This window comes from Danio aesculapii, chromosome 2 (genome assembly GCF_903798145.1).
Source record: "Danio aesculapii chromosome 2, fDanAes4.1, whole genome shotgun sequence".
In the NCBI taxonomy this organism is placed as follows: domain Eukaryota; kingdom Metazoa; phylum Chordata; class Actinopteri; order Cypriniformes; family Danionidae; genus Danio; species Danio aesculapii.
The window spans coordinates 19,233,676-19,253,010 of NC_079436.1; the positions used below are offsets into that span (position 1 = coordinate 19,233,676).

A 19,335-nucleotide genomic window follows, 5' to 3' on the forward strand; every position below is an offset into this window, starting at 1 on the left:
AAATTTTATTATTAATGATACTATTGGTGTTATGATGATGATAATAATAATAATAATAATAATAATAATAATAATAACAAAATTTTCCTTATTTTAAGGTTCCAGGCACGAGGTTATTCTTCTGCCAGACCATATTTCCACACATGTGCCAAGGCGTGCTGAAAAAACTTGGCTTTTTGAAAATGGACAAATAAAATCAGCCTTAGAATTTACGTGTGACCTGGATGCTGACAAAGTTATGCAGGCAATAACAGTGGCCTTCCAGCAAATTGTGGAGGGATGCTGGTAAATGATATATGTTTTTAATCACATGTGTTCTTTATTACATATGAACTCATGTGTTATTTATTATTTAGCGTGTTTAAGAAATATTTGCTGTTGTGATATGTAATAAATTACACAAACATTTGTCAGTACATTATGGTTTTAAATATCTAATTTCTTTAAAGTTATACTCCTTTAACTGAATTACTGATATACTGACAGAATCAGTAAGTTTGTATGCTTCAACAGTGTATTGAAACAAAATGCTTTCCATGAACTGTTGTGTAGTCTTAAAGATTGTAAAGAAGTTTCATATGTGGGCTTTTTGTTTCATATTACAAATATTAATGCCATGCTACAATAAATTAGTGGAGCCATCCCTGACTTCTAAACAGACTTTAGGTGAAGACCTTCTGAAAAAAAAAAAATTCCATCAGAAGTCCATTTATGTCAGGCCTGACAATGTCATATTAAGTAAAGAGAAAGAATCTGTAAGTAGTGCTGAAGACCTCAAGAAATGTACAGTATTTTCAATAGGCTTAGGGACCCTGGTAGCCTCCAAAATGTTTTTTTTTTTTTTTTTTCAAAAAAATTGTCAATTATTAAGATATTTTCTGTGGTGTCTATGGGAAATATCAGTTCACATTTACAAACATTCTTTTTGACATTAAATGTAATAATCCAAGGAGAGTTTTGTTTATGCAAAAGCTGTTGAAATTCTAAGGTTGGTCACAGTATAATTTTTAATATGACTTTTAATAGAAATTAATTGTTTCACAGTACTGCAGCTTAATATGGTTCTAATGGCATATTAGAGATGTTGCAACAGTTCTTCTGAATTTAGTCTGCAACTGTTCTTCTTTTTCTACCTTCTAATATGGACTTGGAGAAGTAAGATCATATTTCTTTGTGGTGCAACAAATGTTATCAGACGTCTTGTGCCTACAAAAATCAGAATGATTATTACAATTATGTAAAAAGTAATGTTTAGAAAAGTAAATGAAACATTTACTTACTAAATAATATTATATTCCTTTAAAAACTACTTACAAAAGCAAAATATAAAGATCAAATTAACTGTATTTGACTTTTGCACAGTACTGTACATATTCTGTATTTACTTTGTCACTTGTAGTATCCTGTGACATTACACAATTTATTAATCAGAGACCACCGTGTCGCCCAATACACAATTAGTTTGATTATTTTGTTGTTAGTCTACTGTATTGGAAGGATGTATTTATTAAAATTATAATTATAAAGGTATAAATTTACTTCATTTGACAGTAATGATCTGATGGTGACAGTAGCCACACAAATAGGAATGATTTCATAGAAACACTGGACCCTGACAAATGTGGTAAATACTTTTTTACATGCATTTTATATACAATATATATTTTAAATTTTTAAATCTATAACACAAAGTAACGATCAAGCCCTTAATGTGTTCTGTTGCAATCTTAATCAAAAATTATATGTTAAAGAACTATTTTTCTTTGTCCTTAAAATCATTGGTCCTGTTCCAGCCAAAAAAGTTCTTCCAGCCATCTCCACTGATGCTACTATTATTATTGACAGAACAATTGATGAGACTCACAGCTTGTCTACTAGAACATCTGATTATTTGATCAGTTTGATTATTAAATGAAACATTTACTTACTAAATAATATTATATTCCTTTAAAAACTACTTACAAAAGCAAAATATAAAGATCAAATTAACTGTATTTGACTTTTGCACAGTACTGTACATATTCTGTATTTACTTTGTCACTTGTAGTATCCTGTGACATTACACAATTTATTAATCAGAGACCGCCCCAGTGGAATGAACCGCCAATTTATCCAGCATATGTTTTACATAGCTGATGCCCTTCCAGCTGCAACCCAGTTCACGCTCATACACTACGGTCAATTTAGTTTATTTAATTCACCTATAGCGCATGTGTTTGGACTGTGGGGGAAAGTGGAGCACCTGGAGGAAATCTATGCGAACATGGGGAGAACATGAAACTCCACACAGAAATGCCAACTGACCCCGCTGTGACTCAAACCAGCGATCTTTTTGCTGTGAGGCGACAGTACTATCCACTGAGCCACCGTGTCGCCCAATACACAATTAGTTTGATTATTTTGTTGTTAGTCTACTGTATTGGAAGGATGTATTTATTAAAATTATAATTATAAAGGTATAAATTTACTTCATTTGACAGTAATGATCTGATGGTGACAGTAGCCACACAAATAGGAATGATTTCATAGAAACACTGGACCCTGACAAATGTGGTAAATACTTTTTTACATGCATTTTTATATACAATATATATTTTAAATTTTTAAATCTATAACACAAAGTAACGATCAAGCCCTTAATGTGTTCTGTTGCAATCTTAATCAAAAATTATATGTTAAAGAACTATTTTTCTTTGTCCTTAAAATCATTGGTCCTGTTCCAGCCAAAAAAGTTCTTCCAGCCATCTCCACTGCTGCTACTATTATTATTGACAGAACAATTGATGAGACTCACAGCTTGTCTACTAGAACATCTGCCATCTCTAGTGGCAACACCCATGGCTTTTTGATTGGTCCCACTTTCAGTGGCAGTGAACACACACCATGCTTCTCTGTTAGCAACACCTCTGATGCATCTCATAGTTCCATCCAAACCAATGCATCCAGCACAACCTACTGGTACACAAACTTTTCATACATTTGATGTGTGGTTATGGTTTAATGTCTATAGGCATTTTTTACAGTACAGTTTCCAGTACATTTTTTTGTTGTTGTTGTTGGAATAGTCACTTGACTATTTACACATGTAAAATGGATCATTCAAGTTATTATTCCATTCAGGATGTTATTATTCCTGTAGCAACGCTGCTATTTGTTAACATCATATATGTACAGTATATGCCTTAACAATGTCCATTATAACATAATAATATAATGACATTTTAGTACATACCTTGACCTGTTTGAGGAAGAATACCTCTCTGAGGATGCTGATCTCCAGGAAGCCATTTCAAGGTCTTTAGAATCCTGCACAAATCAGAGGTCAGAAGAAGATATTATTTAAAAATAAAATAGTTATAATTCTAATGTATCATCATATAGAATCTTGTGGAATCTTATGAAAGTTACATTACGTGAGTTAACATTGAAACTGTTGTTTTTATTATTATTTGTTATTGTTTCAGTGATTCAACGATGTCAATAGAGAAAATTATGGAGGGAATTGCTTAAAGTAAATAATGACAACACTGTACGTTTCAATGGAGGACCTACTTGAGAGTTTTTCAGACTTTGTCTACATGAAATCAAGGACAAAATTGGCATCTTTGAGGGGCCATCTAATGCTAAAGTACTCACATGCAACTCTGTTTAAGAAAGATTTTTTTCAACACATTTCTAAACATAATAGTTTTAATAACTCATTTCTAATAACTGGTCTATTTTACTGTTGCCATCATGACAGTAAATAATGTTTGACTAGATATATTTCAAGACGCTTCTATACAGCTTAAAGTGAAATTTAAAGACTTTACTAGGCAGGTTAGGGTAATTAGGCAAGTGATGTATAACGATGGTATGTTCTGTAGGACTATTGAAAAAATGTAAAGCTTAAAGGGGCTAATAATTGTGACCTTAAAATGGTGTTTAAAAAAAATTACAACTGCTTTTTTTCTAGCCGAATAAAACAAATAAGACTTTCTCCAGAAGAAAAAAAAAATAATCAGACATACAATTAAAAAATGTCCTTGCTCTGTTAATCATCATTTGGGAAATATTAAATAAAAATATTCAAGGTGGTTAATAATTCTAATTGCAACTGTGTGTGTGTGTGTGTGTGTGTATATATATATATATATATATATATATATATATATATATATATATATATATATATATATATATATATATATATATATATATATATAAATATTATTTCATCTGATAACAGCGATGAAAGACAATGCATACTTCTATGCTGGCCAGATCATGTCAATGTCAATTGCCCATGGGGGGGCAGAGTCCATGTTTCCTGTCAGAAATTATGTTTGAGTATCTGAGGTCCGATCTGAAGATATTACTGATGAAGAAACAAGGTCCCAGGTCCCCAAATCATTCTTTTTGTGGGCACTCATTATATTGAAGTTGATTTTCAATGATATTTTTCATTCAAAACCTTTTGTTTCTATTTATATTTTTAGATCTTACAGGGCCGAACTGAATGGCAACTACAAAATGCAGTGGCACAGGCAGCCAGCTTAATCAGTCTTGCTGGTCACAATGTTCGCATAACACTGGAAAACAAGCAAGAGACTGCTTTAGACCTGGCTCACTGGTATGTCCTTCAGTGGGCCCGTGCACCATTTGAAAGGTATGTTTATATCTGAACACGTTATTATTCCTGTTTAGGACAACATGACTGTAAAATGTAAAAATGAAAGAGATAAAAGAAAATCATGTCCCAAAAAGTTATTTTAAGTTGCTAACGAAGCGTTACTACATTGTAATAAAATGTTATGTTTGACCTCCACTTTCATGCTATAAGTGCATAGTACATGCTATAGTACAAGTGAGAGAATATATTATGTAGAATTCATTTAGAATTCATTGTGAAACCTCATCTAATTAAACATGAAAAATACTAGTGCAAAATGTTTCAACATGATAAACACATTAAAACGTGTTTACTTTTTATAAGGTTTAGAGATGGCTAAATGTCTCTGAGTGTCCTAGATGCTCTTCAAAGATATCCTGTTCAGTCAAAGTGCCTTTTTGTGAAGACTGAAAAGGCCTTAACTGCAAATGATGTGGAGAATCTCTTCCAAATCATTCATTCTGAAAGAGGGAGCAATGCATTCCAAGAAGAGTGCCGGACATTGGCTTTCTGGCAAGACTATCTTCAGGATGCTGAAATTAAGTTTTTAGTTTCACAGTTTTTCAATGTAGTATTTGCCAAATAATTTTGGCCTTATCGTAGTGGTACATAACATATATAGATAAGTTTGGTGTTTATGTACTAATAATAGATTTATATAGCATTTAAAGTTAAGATGCTTTCATTGTGGCCAAATAATTTAAACTATTAATAAATTATACGTGCACATCCACCACTGTACTGTATTTCTACAAATTGTAGCCGTATATGCTTTTTAGCAGACTTTTCAGGAGAAAGTTTATTTGCCACAGTCTTCACCAACATATTTTTTACTGCTAAATGGCTCTCTATGATAATCAGACTGTTGTTAGGGTTGTTTGTGACATTATGAACAACCCTTTCAAAAGAAACTACACTTAAAACACTTTTGCATTACTCAAGTGGTAACTTTTAAGTAACATTATAATATTAACGTAACTTTTAAGTAACCACCATAACATTTAAGGGTTCATCATGAAAGAAAAATGTAGTTTGTGTTTATATTCTAATTTTGATAATCACCAAAATTAGCAGACTAAGTATTTGTTTGAAGTAGGTTACATGCTGTCAAAAAAAATTCTATTCCATGATTTCCATCGTCAGACATGGGATTAATTGGGACACTGGTGATGATCATAAGGTTTTTGATTGACTTGTGCTTGATGTTTCAGGAAGTTGGAATGCTCTATAGTCCAGTTGCAATGGGGAGTTATTTTCCATTGTCCTTAAACTATGGTGGTTCCACTGGCTTATAAACTCATTTACAGATCTGTTTATTCTTGGAAGGAACACATGGTGAAGAGCCCTAATGTGAAGTAGGTTGTTGCTATCTAAAATTCCAGTATTTTCCATGAAAAGGAAAAGGTCTTTAAAATAAGCTGACACCACCCTGTTAAGTTCTGCACACAATCTTTCAATGCGTTGGTTATGAACACTACATCCAACCATAAAGCTTCCTCTGTTTGCCCCCCGATTCTCAATCATAAACCTTGCAACATCCATATTTTCACTACCAGCATCACCTCTGACATGATGTGGGAGTCCAAACAGATCCACAGCATTTTGGAAAAGTTGCAAGGCTGTTGATGCTCTGTTGTCTGTGCAACATCTCAGGTAAGTTATGCAGCGGCTATAGCCATCAACTCCTCCGTGAAACACAAATCCCCATGGATTTAACTTGTGGTTTGTGTCAATATGCCTGGAATAAGAATTATTATTATTATTATTATTATTATTATTAAAAAACACATTGGATGTACATCAAAACGTAACATTTTTGGATTTGTCTTTTTTAACGAGAAAATAAATGTAAATATTATGGGGTTATTATTATAATAAAATGCTGGTAATTGTTAATGTTGCATTATTTTAAAGTTTCATGATAATTTTACAATAATAATATTATTATTATTATTATAAACAACATTGGATATTAATCAAAGTGTAATATCCTTGCTTCGTTGTTTAAAAAAGATTTACCCCAAAACATTTATGAAATATGGGAAAATATATAAATAATCCAAATATTGTTTTTTTTTCATTGTTTTTTTTCATTGATAGTTTTTAATGTTGCATTGTTTCACATTTTTGTTTTAATTTTACAAAATTATAATAACAACATAATAACAACAATATCTATAATAACAATAATAATATAACTATTAATATTATTATTATTATTATTATTATTATTATTACAACTACTACTACCAATTTCTTCCCAAAATTTACAAAACACATACGACATACGTCTTTGTAAGGCTCTTCCCACTGGATCTACTATTCGTAAATGCTCTCGTACTCGCCATCGCTGAACCTTGATCCCTTTTCCTCTCAAACTACCAGCAATGTAGGTCTCCCCCGACCCAGGGGTTTGTTGAAGAACTTCAGCAATAAGACGATCAAGGTCATCATTTGAAATGTTTGTGAAACTCCCATACACTGTAAAAATTAAAGGTTCCTGGAGGCACTTTTTGGGGTTTTTCACATTGCCACACCGGCGGAACACTTTAAAGAACCTCTAGGCACCATTTCAAAAGGGGCAGTTTTCTGAGGAACTTCAGGGGTTCCTCTAGGAACCCTCTTATTAACACTGTAAAATGAAAAGTTCCTGGAGGCACTTTTTGGGGTTCTTCACATTGCCACGCCCGGCGGAACCCTCTAAAGAACCTCTAGGCACCATTTCAAAAGGAGGAGGTTTCCTGGAGGAACCCTCTTATTAAGAATGACCAGGAAACCACCTTGAGTGCTTTGAAACACCATTTATTTTTTAATGCTTGTTTTTCCTATCCCTCTAATTTATGGTTTGTGCAAACATGTTAATCACAAATTCAATAGACATCTATCTATCTATCTATCTATCTATCTATCTATCTATCTATCTATCTATCTATCTATCTATCTATCTATCTATCTATACATGTTTATAGATTTTAAAAAATACAATCACATTTTTCATAAATAATCACTTTTATTAATCAATATACATCACAATTACATTCACATAATATGATTAATAATGTAATATACATTTTAATGCAAACAATCAAATATAAATAATGTCTAGCAATAACAGCCAGCAACATCTTTAGCTGTCCACTGCTTCACATTGGAGGTGTCCCTATAAAAGTAAATTAAAAAGTAGTTAACCTAAGAAGTTATGAAAAAAAAGGAAATTCACAATATTACTAGAGCCATTTTTTTTTTACTTATCAAGACATATTCACAAAAGATATGCAGAACATTTCTGAATAACAAAAGGAAACATCAATAAAGTTAGGAATTGTCTCAATTTATATAAAAAGATTTTTTCCACTGCTTGCAGAGTGCCCATATACATCAATAAAGGCAAAATCCATAGAATGTAAACCTCTCAAATATCTGAACACAAGCAGAAATAAGACAACACAAAAGCTGTGTCTGAAACCACTCCCTCCTTAGTGCACCGTACATATTTTCCCACTCATTCACACAGATAATGCACTATAATTTTGAGTGTACTGCATATGCGATATTGTTATTTTATTCAGGTTGTAGTTATTAACTTTTTTTTTAATTAACCATTAGTGATTAAAAACATTTGAATAATGAGAAAATTATATGAGTTAGCAATTGAAATCATTATGCCAAGAAGGTCAAATATTGTTTTTGGACTAAATTTAAGTGGCCTTTGAAATAAAGAAATTAATATTCAGGCTCAACAATAAAGACTGCCCAATGACCCGGGCCAGCGTGAGAGATGTTTGGGACAGAGAATCGTTACGTAAATTTAATTTGCCTGCGACTATTTGTCAATTGCGTGCAAATACAGTCTTAGAATCGAGAACAATTTGTGCTTTCAAGTCTTAAATGCTACCTTTTCTGTGAAGTCGTAAACACTATATTGCTTTTTGGTTCCTTTTATCTGATTGGATGTTGTAAGCACGTTATTTTTTTCCACAACATGGTAAAAACCAGTACAGTGAAGAGACGGCAACATGACAGCAACATCAATTATGAGGCTAAAAGGAAAACGTCTGTTTCTAACGGTGTGAAAACAGATATTTACATGGGTACAACACGACGAAAAAAATGAAGTGATGTTTTGCATAGATTTTTTTTTAAGTTTTTAAGTCCGCCACCTTTTGTTTTGCAATAAAATACCTGCACATTTTCCATACTGCTATATTTTACTGCTAAATATTTTAACATTTTAAAAATATTTAAATTCTAGATTCACAGACATTATTTTTGACACATATTTAAAATATGTGGCTGTTTTTTTTTATTTATTTATTTATTTTTGGTGGGGCCAGTGAAATTTGGCAGGACAAGTAAAATCTGAACCGTTGGTCCAGCCGGGCCAGTAGGAAAATGTCCTTGAACCCTGTATTAGATGCATTTACATGCAGATGATTAAAAAAGTACAATGTACAACATGTACAGTACTTAATAAGTGCATTGTACCATATTATTAATTTAACTTTAAGTACTGTGGTTAAGGTGCCTTAATATAAGTTGGTCTTGTTTTTTAAAATATATAAATGAAAGTAAAGCAGTCTGTCAAGTTTACATTATTTTGCAAATTATTTTCTACATTAATGAAAATATATATTACAAACTCGATTAATGTAACCATTTTGAAGAAAATGGCATGTTTTACTGTAGTTTTTAGAGCTAGGGTGCAGCGATTTTGGAATGTCGCTGTGTCTGACGTCACGGGGTTGGTTCCGTTCCCTCAACTGAACTGATATCGTGGAATAATGGACTGAACATGAAGACTGAAAAGCCTAATTTAACACAATGCGTTGTGGAAGTTGTGGACATGCATCGCAGAGCTGGTACAAATACAAGGAACAGACTGTGTCTAAAATATGAACTTTTTTTATATGTTTACTATTTTTCTTTTTTTTTTTTAAATACTGTTCATTTGATGTGCTTTGTCTACTCTCTCACACTGGTGCAGCGCTGCCTGGCACGGTGATTTACATTTAAACTAATGCAACGATTAAATAATCTTTCAACACTGAATATGAAGCAAGAAAAACCTGTGAAGTGAAAAACGGCACCGATCTTAGTTTGGTTTGAACATGAACAGAAGTGAGGGACTATATAGTGAAAGTGAAAGTACCCGCCTCCATTACATCAAGGTACCAGATCTTGTTAAGACATTGAGGGCAGTCAGGCATCGTAAAACAGAGAGTGGACCAAAGCACATCAATTGATCGGTCATAAAAGAAAATGTAAAAATGTATAAATGTATTTTTATGTTTCGGACATTACAGTTAAAGTCAAAATTATAAGCCACACTGAATTATTAGCACCCGTGTTTATTTTTTTTCCCCTAATTTCCAAATTTTTAACACATTTCTAAACATAATAGTTTTTAATAACTCATTTCTAATAACTGTTTTATTTTATCTTTGCAATGATGAGAGTAAATAATATTTTACTAGATATTTTTCATAACACTAGTATTCAGCTTAAAGTGACATTTAAAGGCTTAACTAGGTTAATTAGGTTAACTAGCAGGTTAGGGTAAATAGGCAAGTTATTGTATAACGATGGTTTGTTCTGTAAACTATAACTTAAAGGGGCTAATAATTTTGACCTTAAAATGGCTTTAAAAAATTTAAAACAGCTTTTATTCTAGCTGATTAAAACAAATAAGACTTCCTCCAGAAGACAAAATATTATCAGACATACTGTGAAATTTCATTCCTCTGCTAAACATCATTTGGGAAATATTTAGAAAAAGATAAAAAAAATTCAAAGGGGGGCAAATAATTTCTGACTTTACCTGTAAATGTAATGCTGTATTTGCACCAGCTCTGTGATGCACATCCAAACTTCACGCATTGTGTTAAATTAGGCTTTCCAGTCTCCGTGTTCAGTCCCATTACATCCACTGCATCTGTTCAGCTGTGGGAACGGAACCAACCTCGTGACGTCAGGCAGTGATATTCCAAAATAGCTGCACCCTACTTTAAATATATAAACTATTGTAAAACATGCTCTTTTCTTCAATAATGGTTACATTAATCGAGTTTGTTTAATATATTTTCACTAAACTGGAAATCAATTCACAAATTAATGTAAACTTGACTGAGTGCTTCACTTCCACTTAAGGGACAGTTCACCCAAAAAATTTAATTCTGTCATCATTTACTCAACCTTCACTTGTTCCAATCCTGTTTAAATTTCTTTCATCTGTTGAACTGAAAACAGAAAACCTATAACCACAATTCATACTTTTGTTATACTGGTTATAATTTATTTTTAACGGTTAAAAATTTTCAGCTTTAATCAAATATAATGTTTGCGCTCAACTAAAGAAAGAAAATCAAACAGGTTTGGAACATATTAGAGGTGGGTAAATGATGACAAAATTTAAATTTACTTTAAAACCATGTTATTTGTGAGGTGGTATTAACTAACTCACTACTCTGTAAAAAAGTATAATTTGGTGGACACTTTATAAATATATTTTAACTGAACAACTATTAATTTTAAATGTATTACCCAAGCATTATGTTGCTTTAATCTAATATTAAATATAATTTAATTAAATTCAAGTTCAAAGCGGCTTCGTTTTAAACTAACATACTGTAGACATTTTGTTTAAGACAGGTTTCAGTAAGACATTAAGATTAGGATTATTAGGCATTAAGATTGTTGTCTGTTCATTTACAATACGTGCTTTAGGTGCAAAGTGGCCTGATGTTAGAAGACAGAACTTAAAAAAAAAAGGAAATTTTAACATATTTAACATTTTCTGGTTTGATTTTTAATAGATTTTTTCTAGAACACATAGTAAATTTAATTATTGATCTAATAATATGAGAGAGAGAGGAATATGGGGCCGGCATGTGTCAAGAAAGTTGATTGATGACGTCCACGCCCACTTTCGGTTTAAGCCCCGCCCCTTTTTAATATAAAATTGATAATTACGGTAATTAGATTCTTATCAGTTTAAATAAATAATAATTCCGGTAATTAGATTCTTATCAGTTTAATTAAATGAATAATTCCGGTTATTAAATTATAATTCTGGTAATTAAATTATAATTCAGGTAATTATATTCTTGTCAGTTTAATTAAATTATTATTAATTCCTGTAATTAGATTCTTAATTGTAATATTAATTTAAAATTAAATATTATATTATTAATTACATTTTAATCAAATGAAATAAAATATATCAACCGTTATTAAAACCATATTTAATTATTGTAATACATTATTGTAATACATTATAATATATTTTAATTATTGTAATACATATATATAGAAACCACAACTGGACCCCAGCAACTTAGCTAATTATAGGCCTATTGCAAACCTTCCATTTATATCTAAATACTAGAAAAGTTGTTTTGCTCAATTATGCTCCTTTCTGCAGACCCACAATGCTTTTTGAAGTGTTTCAGTCAGGTTTCAGAGCTCATCACAGGACAGAAACTGCATTAGTGAAAATAACCAACGACTTACTCTTAGCTGCTGACCAAGGGTGCATCTCGCTATTAGTTCTACTCGATCTTAGTGCGGCATTTGACACCATTGACCATGGTATCCTTATCAATCGCTTAAAGTCTACAGGTGTCCAGGACATGCCCTACAATGGTTTAAGTCATACTTATCTGACCGTTACCAGTTTGTGAATATTAATGGACAGCCTTCACAAATCAGCCCAGTAAAATACGGGGTGCCTCAAGGATCAGTTTTAGGCCCTTTGCTGTTTACAATATACATGCTAACCCCTGGGAGACATTATTAGAAGACATGGGATCAGCTTTCACTGCTATGCAGATGATACTCAATTATATATTTCAACTAAACCTGACGAGACGTCTAATCTGTCCAAGCTAACTGAGTGTATTAAAGATGTTAAAGACTGGATGACCAACAATTATCTTCTCTTAAACTCAGACAAAACAGAATTATTACTTATTGGGCCTAAATCCTGTACACAGCAGATCTCACAACTCGACCTACAATTAGAGGGATACAAAGTTAGCGTTAGCTCTACTATAAAAGATCTGGGTGTCACATTAGACAGCAATTTAACTTTTAAAATCATATATCCCATGTCACAAAAACTGCTTTCTTTCATCTGAGAACTATCGCTAAGTTACGAAGTATGCTATCCATCTCAGATGCAGAAAAGCTAGTCCATGCTTTTATGACTTCTAGGCTGGACTACTGTAATGCACTGTTTGCTGGCTGCCCAGCATCCTCTACTAACAAACTTCAATTAGTACAAAATGCAGCTGCCAGAGTTCTTACCAGGTCTAGAAAATTTGATCACATCACCCCAATTTTATCCTCCTTACACACTGGCTGCCTGTTAAGTTTCGTATTGAATTTAAAATATTGCTTCTTACATATAAAGCTTTAAATAATCTAGCTCCTGTTATCTAACCAATCTTTCTGTCTCGCTACAATCCAACTCGCTCTTAAGGTCTCAAAACTCAGGGCTTCTGGTAGTCACCTAGAATAGCAAAGTCGAGTAAGCAGGGCGAGCATTCTCATTTATAGCTCCTAAACTCTGGAATAGCCTTCCTGATAACGTCCGAGGCTCAGACACACTCTCCCAATTCAAAACTAGATTAAAGACCTATCTGTTCAGTAAAGCATACACTTAGTGCACCACTTAGGGGGCTTCCACACAGGTTATACATCTTGCTGATATACACTGTGAACATCAGCTACGCTAATTATTTTCTTTATTCTCCATTTCCACCTGGGGATACTCTTCCCGAGGCCCCCAGACTATGCAGAGTCACTGATTCGATCCAAGACCAACGACGAGATGATCCCAAGGTTTCCATATCCTGAACCTGGCCGAATCCTGAGCAACTACTGTGGTGGTCATGGAAGAGTGGAGAACATGAGACTGATTCCTGTGACGCTCCAGAGACAGACGAGTCTTCGCTGAGGCCAGCTTCCAGCCTCCGCCACTGAGACTGCAGCTCTGCACAAGACGTTTGGCCAGCGGAGAAATTAAAATGGTCGTGCCCAACTGAGCCTGGTTTCTCTCAAGGTTTTTTTTCTTCACTTCCGCCTTTAGTGAAGTTTTTTTTCCTCTCTCCGCTGTCGCCACTGGCTTGCATGGTTCAGGATCTGTAGAGCTGCGCATCGTTGGATTTGCTCTTCAGTGTTTGGACTCTCAGTAGTGATTATTAAACCACACTGAAACTGAGCTAAAACTGAACTGAACTTAAACACTACAAACTGAATTACACTGTTCTATTACTGTGACCTTTATGTGAAGCTGCTTTGACACAATCTACATTGTATAAGCACTATACAAATAAAGGTGAATTGAATTGAATTGAATTGAATATATTTTAATTATTGCAATAAACTATATTATATTTATTTTATACTAATATATTATATAACATTTTAATTATTGCAGTAAATTATATATTATAATTATAATTTATATTATATTATATATATTATAATTAATAAACTATAGTATATGCACCACTGTCTGACATAGCTCTCCTGTGTTCTTGTCTGTGCTCTGGTATGTGTGTGTGCACGTGTGTGTCTCAGCTAGGGCTGTGGGTGTGGGGGCTGGCTCTGGCTATGTGTCTGTCTTGGTAATTTGAAGTCGGTTGAAGTCTGCTTGTGAAAGATAGAAGACTTATCTGATGACTGTTACAACGCAATCGTTATATGCTACTATTAGATAAGAGAACGTTATGATTGCGCTTGTTTAATAACGCCTATGTTCGATTACAGGGCTATCGTTCAGTGCGGCTCTTTCCGGCTGTTTAGACGTGTGTGTGTGTGTGTGTGTGTGAGAGAGAGAGAGTGATTGTTCAACATAGACAAATATTTAATCAGTATGAATATTATGGTTGTTTAACTTTATTTAAACGTTATACTATACAACAAACGATTACCTTTGTTGTATGACCCATTTCTAATGTAAAAGAAAAAGAATGTAAAAAATCTTAAATATTATTATAAACACTTAACACGATTTGAGCTGCATATATTTTTGGCACAATATAAATATAGGGTTCATACTGTTTAAATTTTGAATTCACAACATTGTATTTAATGAATCTGCCTTTATTATTGCTCATTAATAGGTTATGTTGTTTTTATATTACTACATTACTGTAATCCATATTTTAAGACAGGCAAAGGATCACCGGTAACATAATTTTTGATTGCCGCGATCACATTATGTTTACAATAATAATATGGTATAGTAGATATTGTTTTAGTCTATTTAATTTTATTTGATATTAACATTAACCACTAATATACGTTTCTGTGAATTTGACTGTCTGTTATGCAATCAACAAACCCCTGCACGACACCTCGGTCAGATTTCCGCATCGCAGCTTGAAGTGCCATCAGGTCTTGGTGATAAGGTAATAGGTGTTTGTCCACTGCAATAAACAACGCTATGATCCGGAGAGATCTGTGAAGACGAACAGCGGGTGGTTCCACGATACCCTTTTGAAGCTGATAAGCGACCGGCACTTCTCGCATCTCTAAGCACAAACATAGACCTCTAGTACCATCTACTGGATACTCGACAAATACGTATTTATCAATTTTTGTTACCCGATTAAATTATATTGAAATGAGTGATATTTAGCCTAGTCTGAATAACAAACGTCTATGTTAAGTCAATGTACATTCAATAGTCTAAAACACCATATTAGTTACAATCATCATATTACATCTTTTATCCAAACCAACTGATATTTTAATTAAAATAACGAGACATTTATAAACATCATGAAAACAGTAATATTACAAGTAAAAGTGTTTCCGGATACTTATTTATAGTTTATCCGGCTAAAATAATAGATAATATCAATGTTTTGTATTTCATGCATATATAGTTGAAATGTTTCAATATTAAAGATATGCATGGTATAATACATGCACATTTATATATGTATATATCATCCAGGTTATTTCATTACGTTATACACGATTTTACGCTACTCATTAATAAATCAAATAATTCATAAACTAGCTGGTCATACTATATAAAGTTGTTTATATTTCTACTATTTTCTATATATCTATATTGTTTTTGAAACATATATATGTTTATATATGTTTTTGAAAGTAAGATTTTCATGCCATTTTTTATAGCTCCTTATCGTTCTGGCACCTGTTCAACCCCCCATCTTTTTTACTAAATTTGCCGGTCATTACGAACATCACCCACAAAGCTATTCATCGGGACAACACACGGTCGAAGTAAATCGTCATCCTTGATCAACTCCTCTACAATACTCTTTTTAGGAAATATGACTTGTCGTAAGTTAAATATTATTATTATGATGTAATTCAATATTTTTATTATACTTCGCCCAGCCAAACTGTGACCTGCAATATTTTCAATCTATCAGCTTTTATATTACAGAATTAAATTCTACAGAGACTGCTGCTTTTGAAGCATCAACCAATACTGTGTATAAAACCATAATATGTTTTATAATTCGGTTTGTTTTAATTCATACATTTCTGCTTTATCACGTAGTGCATCCTCGGGCCCGCTGTTGATAACCTAAGTCACGAAGGTAAATATTTTATTTAAATGAATTAATCTTGGGCCATTATTACATAGCGTGGATTTGAATCCTGGAATGAAAATGGACATGGCTCGGAGAAGAGCGCATTACATACAGGCCACAGCATTTAGACACATAATCGTGCTTTTTAATGTCTGTACAACGGGATCTGCTGCTATAGGGTTCCTGAAACTTGTTATTATAAATTACTTTCGCTTTTCTGTTTTAGATCCATTGAGGTTTTGATTTAACCGTAGAGGAAGAACCAATCTGGTCCAAGCATCATTGGTAAGCTCCACAAGTCCGGAAAAAAGGCGCCTTGATTACAGTTCTGTTTTAACAGACGGCGTAAAATTTATACAAGCGTACAGGAACAGCAAAACGAATACGACTGTGATGATGAAGACGAAACGCATTTAGGTAATGTATCATCTTGTTTTATACAGTTTAAAGTTATGTCATTTTGACTGTTTGCGTGCGCGTCTACGCGGATGTCGCAAGCTTACGTACCCGTACACGAGCGGTTTGTGCACGAACACGCTGAATGCTTAATGCTAGACCCTGTGTGCTTTTATTTCCTAATATGTGCTAATATGTGTTTCTTCTGTAGTTCCGCGGTCACCAGCTACCAGCCCGCTTGGACCTAATGAAAGTAGTTTTGAGATTCATCAACGTGGGTGTTTTATTTTATCGAATGTAAAATTACATTAAACAGTTAATGTTGTTTATACATTTTTGTTAAGTTAAAATAAATTACTTAAAAGTAACAATGTACTGTTTATATATTTTCTTACTACTAGTTTCTAAACAATATATTAATGGCTTTACTTTTTTAATGCTGTTTCAGAGATGCGCTCAGAACTCTGGAGTGATAATGGTGGATCCACCGATGGTTACGACTCAATGCTGGGTGGCGATCGTAGTCCTGCATACCCACAACAGTCATTAGAAGAAGAAGAAGAACAGGAGCTGGAAGAGGACCCGGAACAAAGAAGACAGACGTTTTTAGCCAGCACGCTGCACAGCCTGTACAAACAATCTCCACAGGCATTGTGAATCCCGCTGTTATCATCTAATTCTACAGTATCTGGACTGAAATGAGGTACAAATTAATCAGATATCCGAATATGTTTGTACGCCAGCAGCTAGCTATAGATGAACAATAGAGGGTCACCAATGAGAAACTGACTGAAGTCCAGAATGAGCAAAGGTGAACGCGATTGTCGCATATTAAGTTCCATGGTCTGTTCAATTAAAATTCACTTGTACACAAATAATTCCTCAATAAGAATGCTTGCTTTTATCTATGTTAGATAAATGAAAACCTTATGTTAAATTTTTTCTTCTTGTGAATTGGCTTGTGTGTTTAGGGATAGAGTTTTAAATATTACACTTGTATTCAATTTTTAATTCTGTTTTGATTTTACATTTTAAAAAGTTGTATTCGATTTTGTATAATTCTATTTGAGTTTGCATTTAAAATTGGATTTGGTTTGTTTAATTCTGTTTGTGTTTTACATTTTAAAAACGATCTTCAATATTGTTTAATGCTGCTTGAGCTATACATTTTTAAAAATTTATTCAATATTGTTTAATTCTGTTTGAGTTTTAAATTGTTTATTTCTGTCCATTCATACTTTGTATTTCTGTCCATTCATACTTTGTATTTCTGTACAATTATCATGTTATTCCATTACTTTTATTGGCGCTAATGTATTTCTAAAAAAATAGATCTAGTTTGTTTCGATTTTCATATGAAAAAATAAAATAATAAATAAATAATAAAACAAGATTAATATAGAAATAATATAACAATAAGTATACCTAAAAATAAAATAAATAAATGAAACAAGAGAGGTATACAACCATAAATAAAAAAAAAGAAAAATAGCAACAAATTAAACAATAAGTCATAGCTAAAATAAAATAAAAGTAAAATAATCAATAAAAGGTAAGAATAAAAAAGTATTCATTTAAAATAAAAAAGTTAGAAATAAAATATTAATAAAACTAAAATAAACTTAACTATAAATAATCAATAAAAGAAATACTTTCAAAATAAAAAAAACTAAAATAAAATAAATCTCAAAATAAAGTAAAGAATAAAATAAGAGTATTCATTAAAAATAAAAGTTAGAAATAAAATATGAATAAAACTAAAATAAACTTAACTATAAATAATCAATAAAAGAAATAATTTCAAAATAAAAAACTAAAATAAAATAAATCTAAAAATAAAGAATAAAAATAAAAGTATTCATTAAAAATAAAAGTTAGAAATAAAATATGAATAAAACTAAAACAACTTAACTATAAATAATCAATAAAGAAATAATTTCAAATCAAAAACTAAAATAAAAAATGTAAAATAAAGAATAAAAATAAAAGTATTCATTAAAAATAAAAGTTAGAAATAAAATATTAATAAAACTAAAACAAACTTAACTATAAATAACACTTTCAAAATAAAAACTAAAAATAAACTAAAAGATTAAATAAATAAAAGTAAAATATTCAATAAAAGTATTCATTAAATTATAAAAATAATAAAGTCAAAAATAAAAAATAATAAAAGTAATTATAATTTAAGCGATAAAATAACATAATTTTTTTTTTTCGAAAATAAGAATCAACTAAATAAAAAAACTGTGATGGTTACGTAAATACCACGGATGATATACACAAAAACCAGCCAGATCAATCATTATCAGTTACACCGCAAAGATCTATCGATACCCATACAGCTAGTTTCTTAGACGATTTGCAGTTGTTTTATTATAGATAATTATAGATATTTTATTATAGTTTTGTTATACTATATACTATAGTTATAGTTTTATATAGTTTTATTATAAATTATAGAGACTACGCTTTTAACATCAATCCTATTTTAAAAAGTCCAAATTTAGATGGCCTGGATCAGGAAATGAATCAAATTTGACAGAATACCGCCCGATTGCTATTATCTAGCGAACAGACCGGTGGAGCACTAACTCAGGATGCTAACAGTAGGCGGTCAGATATCCCGATTGACTATGATCACCCATCGACTAGTAGTACGATAGATTTTAATTATAGAGACAAGCTTTTAACATCAATCCTATTTTA

The 19,335-nt window shown here is 32.0% G+C and overlaps 1 protein-coding gene across 1 annotated transcript in view; it reads left to right on the forward strand.

Moving 5' to 3' along the window:
- amy2a (amylase alpha 2A) overlaps positions 1 to 19,335 on the forward strand; it is a 42,052-nt gene that overhangs the window by 265 nt on the left and 22,452 nt on the right. The window lies entirely within an intron of this gene.